The sequence below is a fragment of the Aedes albopictus genome, chromosome 2, assembly GCF_035046485.1.
Source record: "Aedes albopictus strain Foshan chromosome 2, AalbF5, whole genome shotgun sequence".
Classification (NCBI taxonomy): domain Eukaryota; kingdom Metazoa; phylum Arthropoda; class Insecta; order Diptera; family Culicidae; genus Aedes; species Aedes albopictus.
In genome coordinates, this window is record NC_085137.1 from 34,735,202 (window position 1) to 34,751,078 (window position 15,877).

General features: G+C 39.5%; 1 protein-coding gene across 2 annotated transcripts in view; it reads left to right on the plus strand.

Moving 5' to 3' along the window:
- The window catches only part of LOC115268599 (neuronal acetylcholine receptor subunit alpha-7-like), a 437,921-nt gene that overhangs the window by 60,842 nt on the left and 361,202 nt on the right, over positions 1-15,877 (plus strand). The window lies entirely within an intron of this gene.

Consider the following 15,877-nt stretch of genomic DNA (forward strand, 5'->3'; position numbering starts at 1 on the left):
AGACTTTGTTGCAACGGCGTCCCGGGCAAACACGTTCCATTAATCCTCCAATCCGGCGGTGCCAGAAAGGTAAATTTCATCAACCGTAATCGCTTTGATGTGCCTTCACGCAACGCAGCCGAGTGAAATGGACCGTTTTATGGCTTCCGAGTCACGTTACGGGGCCGGTCCCGTAGTCGTCCGCAGCACTTCGATCTGGCAACACTGGGTTGGGTGGTGTTGCAGCCGCAGTGTGTTTGATGAAAAAATACTAGAATGTAGGTACCACAAACAGGAAGCATCAACAGGATGAGGTCATTAAACTAATGATCCTCCAAAGCCTCCTTTACAGTGCTGCTGCTGCCGCTTTGCCGACTGCCCCCAAGATTGACGATGGAAGGAGAATGCGGAATACATGCAATGTTTCTCAGGAACGCCCGCACAGAAAGATGACATCATTGCGGTTTATGAATGAAGACAGGTGTTACTAGGTAGGGGCTTCTGGAGACGCACCGGGTAAAGAAGATTGATACATCATTGTAGATCTACAAATAATCTATTATTTTTAATTACATTAGATACTGATGTACGGACCTCCAAAAAACCAAACATATACTGTGATCTCGTCGTGAAAGATTCGAGTACATAGTAAAAACTCAAAAACTTAGCGATCGTTGCGTTTCAGTTTCCAGCGCGTCTCAGCAGAAATTGTGGCTAATGAATACCACCAAAGCGTAATTAGCAGATATCAACGCAGTAGGTGACAACCTCAACAATCTGATCTAGCCAAGTGTTGAGCACTGAAGCACGACAAGTGATAGATACTGACTGCTCAAAGACGAACAACTTTGGTTCGATAAGGAGGTCAGAAGGTGTAGTATGACAAGAACGTTGCCAGCCACATATTACTGTATTCATAATATCGGACCTCCAAGACCTTTCTGAAAAAGATGTAAGTTCTCTTACTGGCCTGCTAAATAACAGGTCATTTTCCGAGCCGGTATCATCTGAAATTAATTTGAAAACTTTAAGATGATCTATGTCGCTTTTGCGACATAGATACATAATACTCAGAACATTTGTTATGCCGTTGTCCGGCAATTGTGACAAAACTAATTAGGTTCTTCGACAAAGGGCTGATAGAACCCTTAGATGTCTGGAGAACAATCCCTAATACGGTGGTTTAGCTCATTCGATTGATTGATTGATTGATTGATTTATCTTTATTATAGAGACTTTCAGCCCTTGGCTGGTTCGTCTCTTTTCTAAAATCTGGTGAGCCAGAAGGGCTCTCCTCTCTAATTTTTGATATGTTTTATAGCAATACTTCTTCTTTTGAATGCTTGAAAAAGATATTTTTTATCTTTGCCCCAACCCGTAAAATCGCCTTTTGAATAAACTATGATTTTTGAAGAAAAACGATCATAACTTTTGAACCAAAAGAGATGACGATCGTCTCAGCACACGAAACGACGCGTTTTCAAATGCTCTACAAGTGTTTCTTAGGCGACTTTAATACAAAATTGAAACTGAAAAAGTTAGAGTCAGAAAACCGGTTTTTCTTGAATCACCCTAAGCAATTTAGAAAAATATTTCTTTGGGAGATGGCTTAGCAGTCTTGGAGGAAATTGAAAACTAGTTGTTTAAATCTTTCCCGACGTTTCGATCCGTTTGGGATCTTTTTCAAGGGTTCGAAACGGATCGAAACGTCGGGAAAAATTTAAACAACTAGTTTTCAATTTCCTCCAAGACTGCCAAGCCATCTCCCAAAGTTCTATATCAAAACAGTCGAAACCCGATAAGCAGAAAAATATTTCTAGATCGGTCAATTTTAAAGCTACATAAAAACTGTCTTCAGCAAACTTGCTCAAAATTGATAGATCTATAACTTTTCCGAATAATGTATATAGCTATTCTTGCAAATAAGAAAGTTTGGTTTCCTATTTCTGTGAAAATATGGACCACCCTAATTTTCATGTACATTGGAAAGAGGACCTTATTATTAGGAACAACTTTGTAGGAGATCATATTTGTCTAAAAAATCATTTGAAGGCGCTGCATGCATCTTTCCTCGTAAATCTGGTTCATGGACCATTGTGCACGGTGTGTCTGGTAGAACAATATTATCGCAAAAAATAGGCATCGCCAAATTCTTCGTTTTTCGAAAATATAGGATTCTAGCTTTCATTTAACGGGTCGATCAAAAAAATCCACCGAGGGACCTCGAACAACTTTTTCATTTGAAAATTTTTGCTCACAGTGGACCATTTATTGGGAGGAAGTTATTGACGAACCGCTTTTAATTTAAACAATATGGTGTAAGTTTGAGATATTTTTGTTTCTCAAAACTATATACAAACAATATATCATACACATGAAAACAAGATTTATATTTTTGGCCTATGTGAATTCTGAGTGAACATAGGACACATACTCTGTTAACAGCAATTAATCGAACTAAACATGTAGTGATCTGCAGATCTTGTCCCTCGTAACACTTGTGGCGCCACCGTTTTCTACATTATAAAAAATAAGAAGAATGTTTCTATTTCCATTGCTTTTTGCTCGTTTCTTTCAAAGCCATTTTCGAAAAGCGCTTCTTAACCTTAGTAAGGTCTTGGGGTCTTTTTTGACCTTTTCCGAATTTCAATTCGCTATAACTTTTGTTTCGAAAGGCCTAGAAATCTGAAATTTTCAGACAATTATTTTTTTGTGGAAAACTATCATTTCCATTCATCCAAAACATTGGACGACACCTAGGGGAGCTCCCATAAAAAAAGTTACAAATAAGACCCTGGGGTCATTTTTGACCCCAAACTTTGAACGGCTCTCAAAAATCAGTGGCTGGGCCGATTTTGATTTTCCTTGGCCCAAATGAAAGCCACACATGTCTAGTTTTCATAACCACCGGAGAGTTCTGGATTTGGTCACTGTGGCCACCGGGAACCTGCTTCAACTGAAAAATGCCACTTTAGAGACCCTAACTTTGGCAAGCTATAACTTTGCAATCAAACAAGTAATCAGGACCGTTCAAGAATCGTTGGAAAGGTACTCACGTGGACTTTGATTAAAGACATTAATATTGACTAATTCTTAAGAACCGGTTCCGGAAATCCGGAACATCCGGAAAGTAATGTTTTTCACGATAATGTGCTACAAAGCACATTCATATTATTTACAGGATAGAAGTTTTTGCATCAAACTTCTTTAGGCCATAATACAATCTGTCGAGAACTATTTCTGTATGTTTTTGGTTATGTCCCGTCCTTCTGGAACCGGTTCCAGGGATCCCACAAGATGGCCAACGAGTTAACTGTAACGAAATTGAATGGTTTTCCGCGCTAAACACATCTGCGTTGGTTAACTCACGATGAAATCTCAATAATTTCACATGCTCCATATTGTTGTGATATGTAAAAACATTGTTGGACATTGTGGTCCTATGTGGCCACCGGAGTGACCACCGGAGAAACCCGTATTGAGGGACTTCCATGTTTTTGCAACAAAGATAGGCATTCGATGGCTCTAACTTCATGATTTTTCATGGCCATGTGGCTTCTGGCATTAAATAGAAGAATTGGTCAGAGACGAATGCCCCAGAGGTAAAGTCTCTCTAAACAAAAAAAAAGAAATAGAAGAATTGACCATTCTGGTCTGTTTTGGCCACCGGAGTGACCACCGGAGAAATCCGTATTGAGGGAGTTTCATGTTTTTGCGACCAAGATAGGCATTTGACGGCTCTAACTTCATGATTTTTCATGGCCATGTTATTTCTGGCATTGAAAAGAAGAATTAACCATTCTGGTCTGTTTTGGCCACCGGAGTGACCACCGGAGAAACCCGTATTGAGGGACTTCCATGTTTTTGCAACAAAGATAGGCATTCGACGGCTCTAACTTCATGATTTTTCATGGCCAAGTGGCTTCTGGCATTAAATAGAAGAATTGACCATTCTGGTCTGTTTTGGCCACCGGAGTGACCACCGGAGAAATCCGTATTGAGGGAGTTTCATGTTTTTGCGACCAAGATAGGCATTTGACGGCTCTAACTTCATGATTTTTCATGGCCATGTTACTTCTGGCATTGAAAAGAAGAATTGACCATTCTGGTCTGTTTTGGCCACCGGAGTGACCACCCGTATTGAGGGACTTCCATGTTTTTGCAACAAAGATAGGCATTCGACGGCTCTAACTTCATGATTTTTCATGGCCATGTGGCTTCTGGCATTAAATAGAAGAATTGACCATTCTGGTCTGTTTTGGCCACCGGAGTGACCACCGGAAAAACCCGTATTGAGGGAGTTTCATGTTTTTGCAACAAAGATAGGCATTCGACGGCTCTAACTTCATAATTTTTCATGGACATGTGGCTTCTGGCATTGAAAAGAAGAATTGACCATTCTGGTCTGTTTTGGCCACCGGAGTGACCACCGGAAAAACCCGTATTGAGGGAGTTTCATGTTTTTGCAACAAAGATAGGCATTCGACGGCTCTAACTTCATGATTTTTCATTGCCCTGTGGCTTCTGGCATTGAAAAGAAGAATTGACCATTCTGGTCCGTTTTGGCCACCGGAGTGACCACCGGAAAAAATAGCATTGAGGGACTTCCATGTTTTTGCAACAAAGATGGGCATTTGACGGCTATAACTTCATGATTTTGTACTATTTTAACTATTCTGGTCTGCTTTGGCCATCGGAGTGTCCACCTGGAGAAACACATACTAGGAAACTTCTATGTCTATTTTTAAATGCTCATATTATCTAGATTTATCACCAGAAGCAGTCTTTCGACGGCTCAATTTTCATGCTTCGACACGCGACATATTATCTTTATGCTCAGTTGTTATTCTTATTGTTCAACAAGGTTATTCTGTAGTAGAGGCAATTAATGTTAAAATATACTGCGATTCTTGTAGTCTGATACTGTACTGTCAATGGTAATATGGTTAGTTCGAGAATTGAGGATAGTTTTACTTCGGTTTACAAACAAACCTTTCATCGTATATTTTGGTTAACACCACTTAACGGTTTGGTCGTCTATGTTCACTGTTCTTGAAAATCACATCGTTTCTTTTCATTATCTTTTTAGATATGTCCACATTATTTGGTAGTACTTGATATGCTTTCTCCTTTCCAGTGTTGGTAAAAACTAAAATTCTCAAAACTCATGGTTGAGTTTTTTCACGCGCGATTCTTGACTCGCCAAACTCACCGCTGTAAAAATCAAGCATGAGTTGACTCATGATTTTACTCATTGCTTAATTTCCCGGTCCGCTTATTATTTACAACGAAGTGTTGGCGGATTTATGACAGAATGGGACCATATCTTGCATGTAATAACATTAAATGTCGTAAAAATTGATTTGGATTCGTTTTACAAGCGAACGAATTTTCGGCGCTTGACTCGCGAGAGCGAGATTTCGCATGAAAATCTCACGCCTGAGAAAATGATTCAGAATCGCGCGCGAGTTTGCTCACGCAAGAGTGGTTCATGAGTGAAACTTGAGTGTGATTTTACCAACACTGCTCCATTCTTGCTGGCTCCATTTCCTTATACGTGAAGTCAGCTTTTTCAGAATGAAAAGTTGTCTTAGTTGGTAGGAGAAGGGCTTTCTTTAGGAAGACAAACAATGTTTCATTTGAATTGGGGAATTATCAAGTTCTGCAATCGAGGAATTCAGTCAAAAATATTATCCATTTAGTGAGTTTTATGAACATTGTACAGTTGGGTTAATAGTTGATTCAGATTATTCATAATCGGAAATCCAAAAATATTTCATCATTTTTGGTGCACGTGGAACAATTTTTAAAATTTATTTTTTTAGCTTGTCATTCTATCAATTGAACTGTTCTTTATTTCATTCACGAAAATTTAAACTGTTTTTGTTTATAAAGAAAATTAATCGTACTAAAAATGTGGTATACTAAGAAAAATGAGCTCTTTCATTTAGGCTAGAGAAAATATAAATATTTTTATTCACTTTACAACCCGATTCATGTGAAGAAAAATTGGGAATGTGGGACTTTTTTGCCTATTTTTGTGAAATTATTTTGGATATATGTAGCTGTTTCTTCTTGATATTTGTTAATTCCAAACATGGAAGTTCCTTAATACGGGTTTCTCCGGTGGTCACTTCGATGGCCAAAGTGGACCAAAATAATTAATTGTCCTTTTTAATACTAGAAGCAACATGTCAATTTCAATTCTTCTTTTTTATGCCAGAAGCAACATGGCCATTAAAAATTATGAAGTTAGAGCCGTCAAATGCCTAGTTGCAAAAACATGAAACTCCCTCAATACGGATTTCTCCGGTGGTCACTCCGGTGGCCAAAGCGAACCAGAATAGTCAATTGTTCTTTTAATACCAGTAGCAACATGTCCATGAAAAATCATGAAGTTAGAGTCGTCGATTGCCTATCTTTTTTGCAAAAACATGAAACTCCCTCAATATGGGTTTCTCCGGTGGTCACTCCGATGTTCAAAGTGGACCAAAATAATTAATTGACATTTTTAATACCAGAAGCAACATGTCCATGAAAAACCATTGAGTTAGAGCCGTCGAATGCCTTTCTTTGTTGCAAAAACATGAAACTCCCTCAATACGGATTTCTCCGATGGTCATTCCGGTGGCCAAAACGGACCAGAATGGTCAATTTTTCTTTTCAATGCCAGAAGTAACATGGCCATGAAAAATCATGAAGTTAGAGCCGTCGAATGCCTATCTTTGTTGCAAAAACATGAAACTCCCTCAATACGGGTTTCTCTGGTGGTCACTCCGGTGACCACATAGGACCACAATGTCCAACAATGTTTTTACATATAACAACAATATGGAGCATGTGAAATTATTGAGATTTCATCATGAGTTAACCAACGCAGATGTGTTTAGTGCGGAAAATTGTTCAATTTCGTTACAGTTAACTCGTTGGCCATCTTGTGGGATCCCTGGAACCGGTTCCAGAAGGACGGGACATCACCAAAAACATACAGAAATAGTTCTAGACAGATTGTATTATGGCCTAAAGAAGTTTGATGCAAAAACTTCTATCCTGTAAATAATATGAATGTGCTTTGTAGCACATTATCGTGAAAAACATTACTTTCCGGATGTTCCGGATTTCCGGAACCGGTTCTAAAGAATTAGTCAATATTAATGTCTTTAATCAAAGTCCACGTGAGTACCTTTCCAACGATTCTTGAACGGTCCTGATTACTTGTTTGGTTGCAAAGTTATGGCTTGCCAAAGTTAGGGTCTCTAAAGCGGCATTTTTCAGTTGAAGCAGGTTCCCGGTGGCCACAGTGACCAAATCCGGAACTCTCCGGTGGTTTTGAAAACTAGACATGTGTGGCTTTCATTTGGGCCAAAGAAAATCAAAATCGGATCAGCCACTGATTTTTGAGAGCCATTCAAAGTTTGGGGTCAAAAATGACCCCAGGGTCTTATTTGTAACTTTTTTTTAGGGACTAAGGAAGGTTAAACAATTTGGTGAGGGCCTTTTATTCTAAAATTAAATTGTTTCCATTACACAGTATATACGCATACATATATTGTATAGCAGTGTATTTTGCCACAGAAAGTAAGTATTATTCCTATTATTCTTTCAGAAATAACAGCCCAACACAAATAGAGCCTGCTTTGAAATTTTGTACTTCAGATGAATTTGTATCCGATATTGACTAGTAAAAAAATATATGGTTTCGTAAAAGCAATGACGGAGTACCTTGTTTGTAGAACTAGAAATGTTTTGTAATCTTGTTGATCTTTCTAGCGTTTTGTCTCAGTTGGGAAAAAACCTGCTTTTCCGATTAATGTTTTATGAGCGAGAGATATTTACGGAGAGCTTTTTTTTGTCAATCAACCGCCTGAGTATGTATTGTACCAGTGGATATTTATATTTCGAAGAGATCTTGAATCGACTGGGTCTCTAACCCGTCAATCTCAGCGTAGGTTTGCTGAAGATCTGTGCTGTCACCGCTTCGGCTCTCTGGATTATATAGTGTTTATGCATATAAAATGCCTTGCCTTCTCACAATGTTATGCATGTATCTTGATTCTGCTATATACAGTCAATGTTATGTACATTGTGATACAATTTTTGATACAAGATAATTCCTATGGGAGTTCTTTCGGCTTTTGCAGTTGGCGACGGCAGCAAAAATAAGTATGCCTCATGTTCCCTAATGTTTGATTGCTGATAATCCTTTGGGTAATGCGCTAACTGACTAACTTAGTTAAACTCCAAGTATCAATTAAAGAAGATATAAAAAAACAGTTTTATTAGTACTATTTGTAAAGAAATCTTGCAAATTTATTTTTATGCTAAATTTGACTTGCAAATTGAAAAAGAAAAAGTATGCGCTATAGAACCTCAAATATTGCAACATCTTGAAAACTTATGTCCAATTGTATTAAAGCTTCGGCAATAATGAATCGGAAAATAATGAAGACTTTTGACTACCATTGGAAAACTTTCTGCAAATATGGGATGGATCACAAAATCGGGTTTTTCGCTTGTTGCATATTTGATTCATAACAAAATTTCATACCTCTTTCAAAAATGTTTTTATTTTTAGACTACACAAGCCATTAATTGTTTAAACAGGAATTAGTGTGAGAATCATTCGGTCACAATATTTCTAGTGTCTTAACGATTAGATTGAACTTAAAGTCACGTGCAATCCTTGAAAAGGTATATTTTAAAATAATATATACTTTGCCACCTGTCGTTTTTGCAATATAGATACAGAATACTAGGAACATTTCCTATGCCGTTGTCCGGCAATTGGTTTGTTTAATGAATAAAATATTGCTATTTTCTATAGCCTAATCGGAAGAGCTCATTTTTCTGAATATTACGTGATTTTATTAGATTCCAATACCTTTATTTTGATGGTCAAATTAACAAAACTGTTTTAATTTTCGTGGATAGAATGACAGATTAATCGATAAAATGACAGTTTGACCCGAATAAAAAAATTTCTCCATACAAACACTAAATGCATTTTAAAAATAGTTCCCGGACTCCAAAAATTATGAAATTTTGAATTTAGACTAATTTTGGGGCGGTGAATCCGATTATGAAATAATCCGGATACCCCCAAAGAACCCAATTGCTATTAAAAGAATTAGGTTCTTCAACAAGGGGCTGATAGAACACCTTGATGTCTGGAGAACAAAACCCAATACGGTTGTTCAGTTTATCCGTGCTGTGTCACCATGTTGGGATCAAACGCCAACAAGGAATAGAAAACTTAAAAAAAAATGCCACCTTTGGATGGCTGATGCAAAACTATAAGGCATACTATCGAGATGAAATTTTGACAGCTGATATGGGTCTAAAATAAATCTTGGTTTTAAGTGATAATTTGTTTTAGTCCAATCGTAATAAACATGCGGGAATTTGAGATGGCGTGACAGTTTTTTATTATAAAATTGGGAGCACACAATATTTATCTTTTTTCTCTTTGACTGTTCGTAGGTTCGTGGTAAATTATAGTTTTATGAAACGAAAAGTCCATAAACAAGATGTGGACCTGAAACATAATCACACAAGAGAGTTCAGTTCAGTGCATTTTTCCTTGCCCGCAATTGTAAAGAAATGCTGCACGGGAATCTATCGATTTGAAGTTTTTTCCAGGTCCAAAGAGCGGCAAAAAAAAACTACGCTTGCTCTTTTTTAAACAAATCCTTTCCTGAATTTTACACGCATCGGGATAGACTAAGAAGTGTCTTGCGATTACCTTACCTATGATTATAAGATTTTAATAACAAATTTTACCAGTTATTCGCTCTATTTCTATTCATTTTAAATCAAAGTAGGCGCAAATCAAAGTAGGCTGTGTTTTCTTTTTATATTACTTCATATTATTCTTTCACATTTGAGCATAATTGGCTTTTTTGCATGCCTTGCGCCACAAATCCTAAATAGCAACATAAGGAACAGTCGTAAGAATTTCAACCAAAATTCCTTTTTATTTCATCAGAAAAAGTTGTTCGGGATCCCTCGGTGGATTTTTTTGGGGAACCCGTTAAATGAAAGCTAAAAGTCCATATTTTCGAAAAACGCCGGATTCACCATATACACGCCGTGGAGTGAAAAGAAAAACAGCGCTGTCCTCTGTTATGTGCAAAGACCGTGAAGCTAAGATAAAACTATGATAGTTACCATGTTTGGAGGTTATGACTTCTGAGTTATTCCTCCAAAGACTGAAAGCCATAACCTCCAAACATAATCATCAACAGTCGAAACTCGAAGATAATGTGATGGTTATGAATGGTTATAATAATTGCGTTATCTTCAAAATTTATGGTCTGCAATGCATCTTGGTTACTTAGCGACGTGAGCATTTCGGAACTCTTGCACTTCCTCACTTGATGACCAAGCTACACATACCGATCATCTGACAGTTATTTCGCTGGTCTACATCATCTTGTTAGCGGCTTCCTGCGGTAGACAAATCGCCATTTCCTGGGTATCTTCGAGTGCCTTCCCAATCCGAATTAGCATCAGTAATCCAGGTTACACTGATCGGTCAGTGCGACTCCACTTCTGTCGTGATCTCAGCCAAATTATTGCATTCGATCAATGCTTCCTGTGGGAGAGTTTTGACGTTTACCTCGCTTGCTTTGGAATTTGCTACTAGGTATTTCCCGGTAATTCAAGCTCCTTACGAATGGATCATTATTCAAATCGTGTCGCCTTTCTGGGTACTCCGTGTTAAACTATTTACGTTCTCTCCCAATTCCTTGGGATCTGGATCCTACGCCTCACCCTCCTGAGAAACGCAGCATACGTTGTTTTGGCGCACGGTTCGATGATGAGAGCATTGCCCTTGCTCCTCTTGCCTCAACTTTTTCCCTTATTGTCAAGCTCGTGCACAAGGAAGACCCCTTCGGGGGCTAAACCCATCCGATTGTCGATATTTCATACACTGAGCAATTCACGTTCCACTGCTGAAACGGCCGGCTTGATTCTCTTTGTCATGTACTTTATCTTCAACATCACTTTGTGCTTACCCTTCACGTGCTCGTGCCTCGTACACCGCATTCACCTTCTTCTTGATCTCTAGAGAGTGCTTCTCAAGTTCGGCTTGAACACACGATTCCAGAGCACTTCAACTGTTTTGGGTTTTTGTAGCTCACTCTGAGTCCGGCCGCTTTCTGTCGGTAGCTGCCGCTGATGCTCCTGGATCACATATTGCTGCTCTTGTTGTGCACTTCAAATATGCTTGCTTCGCTGCAGATTCTATTGTTCCTTTCTGTCACTCATCGTTTGACAAACGTATTTGCCACCTCTCTCCTGTTATTGTGGTTGTTTTCCTCTTCCATTTTGTTAGGTACCCACTTCTGGTCGCTCCACTCGTCCTAAGTTTTCGTCGGCGTTACCTTAGGGAGGCTATAAAATGGGTAAATACAGTCTTTCAAAAGGTAGTGTTCAGCGTGCAGCGCTGATCGACGCTAATCAGTGGTCTTCAACTAAGTGTACCTCCACCACCTAAGGTTGCGTACCAAGAGACCTACCAAGGGAGGAGGCAGACTACTGTTAGCCTGCTTATCGTTTCAATTCGATACTGTCATCTTCCTCTTCCGTCACCCCTTTTTACTCAGGGAACATAACAGCACTAGTGAGATGTAAATGTAAAACGACGACGAACATCTGAGTATAGATCAGAAAAGGCTGCATCGTCATAAGTCTCACAAGCTCGCCAAACGTACGTATTAAATAACGCTTTCACATATTCACTTTATAACAGAAAAAGGACTGTCAGATTACATTTCGGCTCACTACAGAGATTTTGGAATTAGACAAATGTATCTTATTGCGCGAATCCCGGGATAACTCAATGAAGGAATACCGGAAGAAATTCATAAAGGAATCCAAAGAAAAAATCTTGGAAAGAATTCTTCAAAGAATCTCTGGAGGAATCTCACAAAGCAGAATGAAAATAAATCATTGTAACCCCGGGAAGAAGGAAAACCTGGGAAGAATTCCTTAAAGAGTTCATGACGGAAGCCCGAGAGTAAATTCCTAGTATAACTCAGAGTATTCCCTGATAAAATTTTGAAAGGAGCTCATTTGAATATCCTAATAGAATCCTGGGAGAGATCTCTGAAAGAATCCTGGAAGAACACCTGAAGGATCCTCAGGACAAATCCCTGACGAAATTGTTGAAGGAATCCTTGGAGGTGCCTCAGGTAAAATAAATATACCAACCGCAGCAGAAATTCCTGAAAAAATCTCGGGAGGAATCTCAGGAGAAATTCTAGAAGGAATCTGGATAGGAATTCCTAAAGGAATCCCTGATGGAATCTCGGAAGAAGTCTGAAGAATTCCCAAGAGAAATCTTCAAAGAATTTTCGGGAGGAATCCCTGACAGGATTTCTGATGGAATAGTTAAGAGAATTTTGATTGAAATTCCGAAGAAAAATTGGAATAAATTCGTGAAGGAAACACGGAAATAAATCAATGAAGAAATCGCTGGAAATAACTCTAAAGAAAACCCTGAAAGAATGTTAGAAGAGTCCTCCTAATTCATAGAGAAAGACTGAATCCGAAAAGGAATTATGGGAGGAATTTTCGGCTCGTAATTTCTGGCGATTTACCATTTTTCGACCGAAATTTCACTATGTTATATCGTTTTCCAACAAATTGCTTTACACTACAAAACATAACTTCTAAAATGTTAGAAAATACTCAGGTCACTGGACAGATCACACACAAGCAAGATAAAGACAAGAAATCTCTTCTATTTTACCAACCTTGTTGCCGTTTTCTTTTTGCTCATGTTACATCTGTCATGTGACCTGAGAACTGTCAAACATTTTTGAGGTTAGATTTTGTGGTGTAATTAAGAATTATTGCACTAACCATGTACGTACACCCTGGTTGGTGCAGGAATGTTTGTCAACAAACTCATTCTAGCAGATACTTTGAAGAAGTATCAAATTTATTACCCATATTCTAACTCGCTGAAATAGCTGAGAGCACAAGTCAATGCTGAACTCACTTTCAAGTGACGACGGTCAATTTGAAACATGGAAAGGGTGTAATTTGTTCATAATTTTTACGACACGATTGATGTGCATCGAAATTGATGTTATGTTGCTGAAGCAATCTCTGAGAAAATCCTATATAAAACCTGGGAATGATCAAAAGATCAATCCCGGGAGGATTTTTTTTTATCTGTATTAACGAGATTTTTAGCCCTAGGCTAGTTCATCTCGGGGGAGGAAATTGGTAAAGGAGTTTCGGGAAAAAATGCTGGAATAAATCATAAAATCTCTCTGCAAAAAAAAAGGATTATTTCGACGGAAATTTAGGAAATTTTCAAAGAAACTCCCATATTTATCATATAAGAAATCTTTGAAAGAATGTCTGAAAAAAATCAGGAAGAATTCCTAAATGAATCTCGGGAGGAATAACTGTTTTTTTTAAAGGATATCCCGATATAAATCAATGAAGGAATGTCGGACGGAATCCCGGGAGAAATCGTTTAAGGAATTACGGGAAAAATCCTTTAAATAATCCCACAAAATTATCTTAGAAAAAATATCTATAATAACTCGGTAAAAATGAATGACGAAATCCCGGGAGGTGTCAATGAAAGAATTTGGGGAGGAATTCCTTATGGAAGACCCGAAGCAATTCATGTGGGAATCGTGGGAGAATCCTAAAAGAATCCTTGTGGAATGCTTGATGGAATTTCGAGAATTATTCCCAGAACCCGAAAGGAAACTCTTACGGATTATTCTCGCACGTAGATAGGGACAATTTATACAGACCGGTTATCAGATGAAACAACCTGCACGCCGTATCGAATTATAACGGCCAAACGATGTGTGAACTTTGCAGCCTCCCGTGACACTGTAGCACTTTCTTTCCCCGCAAAGGTATCCATAAAGCCACCTGGAGATCATCCCACCAACAAACAAAATACCGAATTTCTGTATGTATGCGCTCAAAACTTTCGATGGTTATTTATTAAAACGCGTCGAAGTCGAGTGTTGCGGCTCAATATCGAGCGGCGTAGACCTTAGAAGTGACACAAGACTACGCTCAGCAGTTAGCAGTGGCCCTGTCAATGTAAGAGCAGCTTGAAGCAGCTACACTTATAGTTGGCTGGAGAGACGTCTGATCCGCCATAGGAAGAATACCTCAGCTGCAGCACTAGGCTTCGAGACTCCGAATCACTGAAACGATTGGTACGACGGCGAATGTGAACAGCTGGAAAACGAGAAGAATGCAGCATGGGCGAGAATGTTCCAACACCGTGAATGAGGCGCGTTATAGACAGGCGCAGAAAAGGCAGAATTCAGTCTTGCGAAGCGATGGAAGAGCTGTATCGCGCTAAGGGCACACGGAAGTTCTACGAGAAGCTGAACCGCTCGCGCAGAGGCCTTGTACCACAAGCCGACATGTGCCGAGATAATCACGGGAATATTCTCACGAGCGAGCATGATGTTGTCGAGAGGTGGCGGCAGCATTACGATGAGCATTTCAATGGCGTCGATGCAAGCACCGAAGGTGGCGTGGTAACAGATCTAGGAGTACGTGCGCATGACGAAAGATTTCCAGCCCCTAACCTCCAAGAGATTGAAGAGGAGGTTAGCCGGTTGAAAAACAACAAAGCCGCGAGTTACTAAAGCACGGTGGAGAAGTACTGGTGAGAGCACTACACTGGGTCATTACCAATATTTGGGAGGAGGAAGAATTACCGGAGCAGTGGATGGAAGGTATCGTGTGTCCCATCTACAAAAAGAGCGACAAGTTGGATTGCAGGAACTATCGCGCGATCACACCACTGAGCGCTGCCTACAAGGTACTCTCAAATGTTATGCCGCTATCTATCACCGATTGCAAGAGAGTTCGTGGGGCAATATCAGGCTGGATTCATAAGTGAACGCGCTACAACGGACCAGATGTTCGCCATCCGCCAAGCGTTGCAGAAATGTCGCGAATACAACGTGCCCACACATCACTTGTTCATCGATTTCAAATCGGCGTATGATACAATCGATCGATGGCAGATTATGCACGAATACGGATTCCCGGATAAACTGATACGGTTGATCAAGGCGACGATGGATCGAGTGATGTGCGTAGTTCGAGTATCAGGGATACTCTCGAGTCCCTTCGAATCTCGCAGAGGGTTACGATAAGGTAATGGTCTTTCGTGCTTGCTGTTCAACATTGCATAAGAAGGTGTAATAAGGAGAGCGGGGATAAATACGAGTGGGACGATTTTCACGAAGTCCGTTCAGCTGCTTGATTTCGCCGATGATATTGATATTATAGCTCGTAAGTTTGAGACGATGGCGGAAACGTACATCCGACTAAAGAGTGAAGCCAGGCCAATCGGATTAGTCATTAATGTGTCGAAGACAAATTACATGATGGCAAAGGGCTCCAGGGAGGTAACACCGCGCCCGCCACCCCGAATTTATATCGACGGTGATGAAATCGAGGCGGTTGAAGAATCCGTGTACTTGCCCTCACTGGTGACCGCCGACAACGACACCAGCAGAGAAATTCAGAGGCGCATTGTGGCAGGAAATCGAGCTTACTGCGGACACCGCAGAACTCTACGATCGAAAGAAGGTCGCTGTAACAAGTAGTTTACTATCTGACGGATTTCGCGCCAACTCGAACAAATGTTGGCAGCACCCTCTCAGATTACAACGAAACTTTCTTGGTGTGTAGACCTTGCCCAGATAAGCCACTTTGCATACTCATTTTTCTATTTTTTTTTCTCGACTGACTTTTGAAAAGGGCTAAACTTTTTTTATGGATTTTTTAAAAATGTTTTTAATCAAAAAATGACTACTCCTACAAAAAAGTGTTGTATGGGTGATTATCACAAAATAAGTCAAATTTTAAGAAAAAAATACTGAAAAAA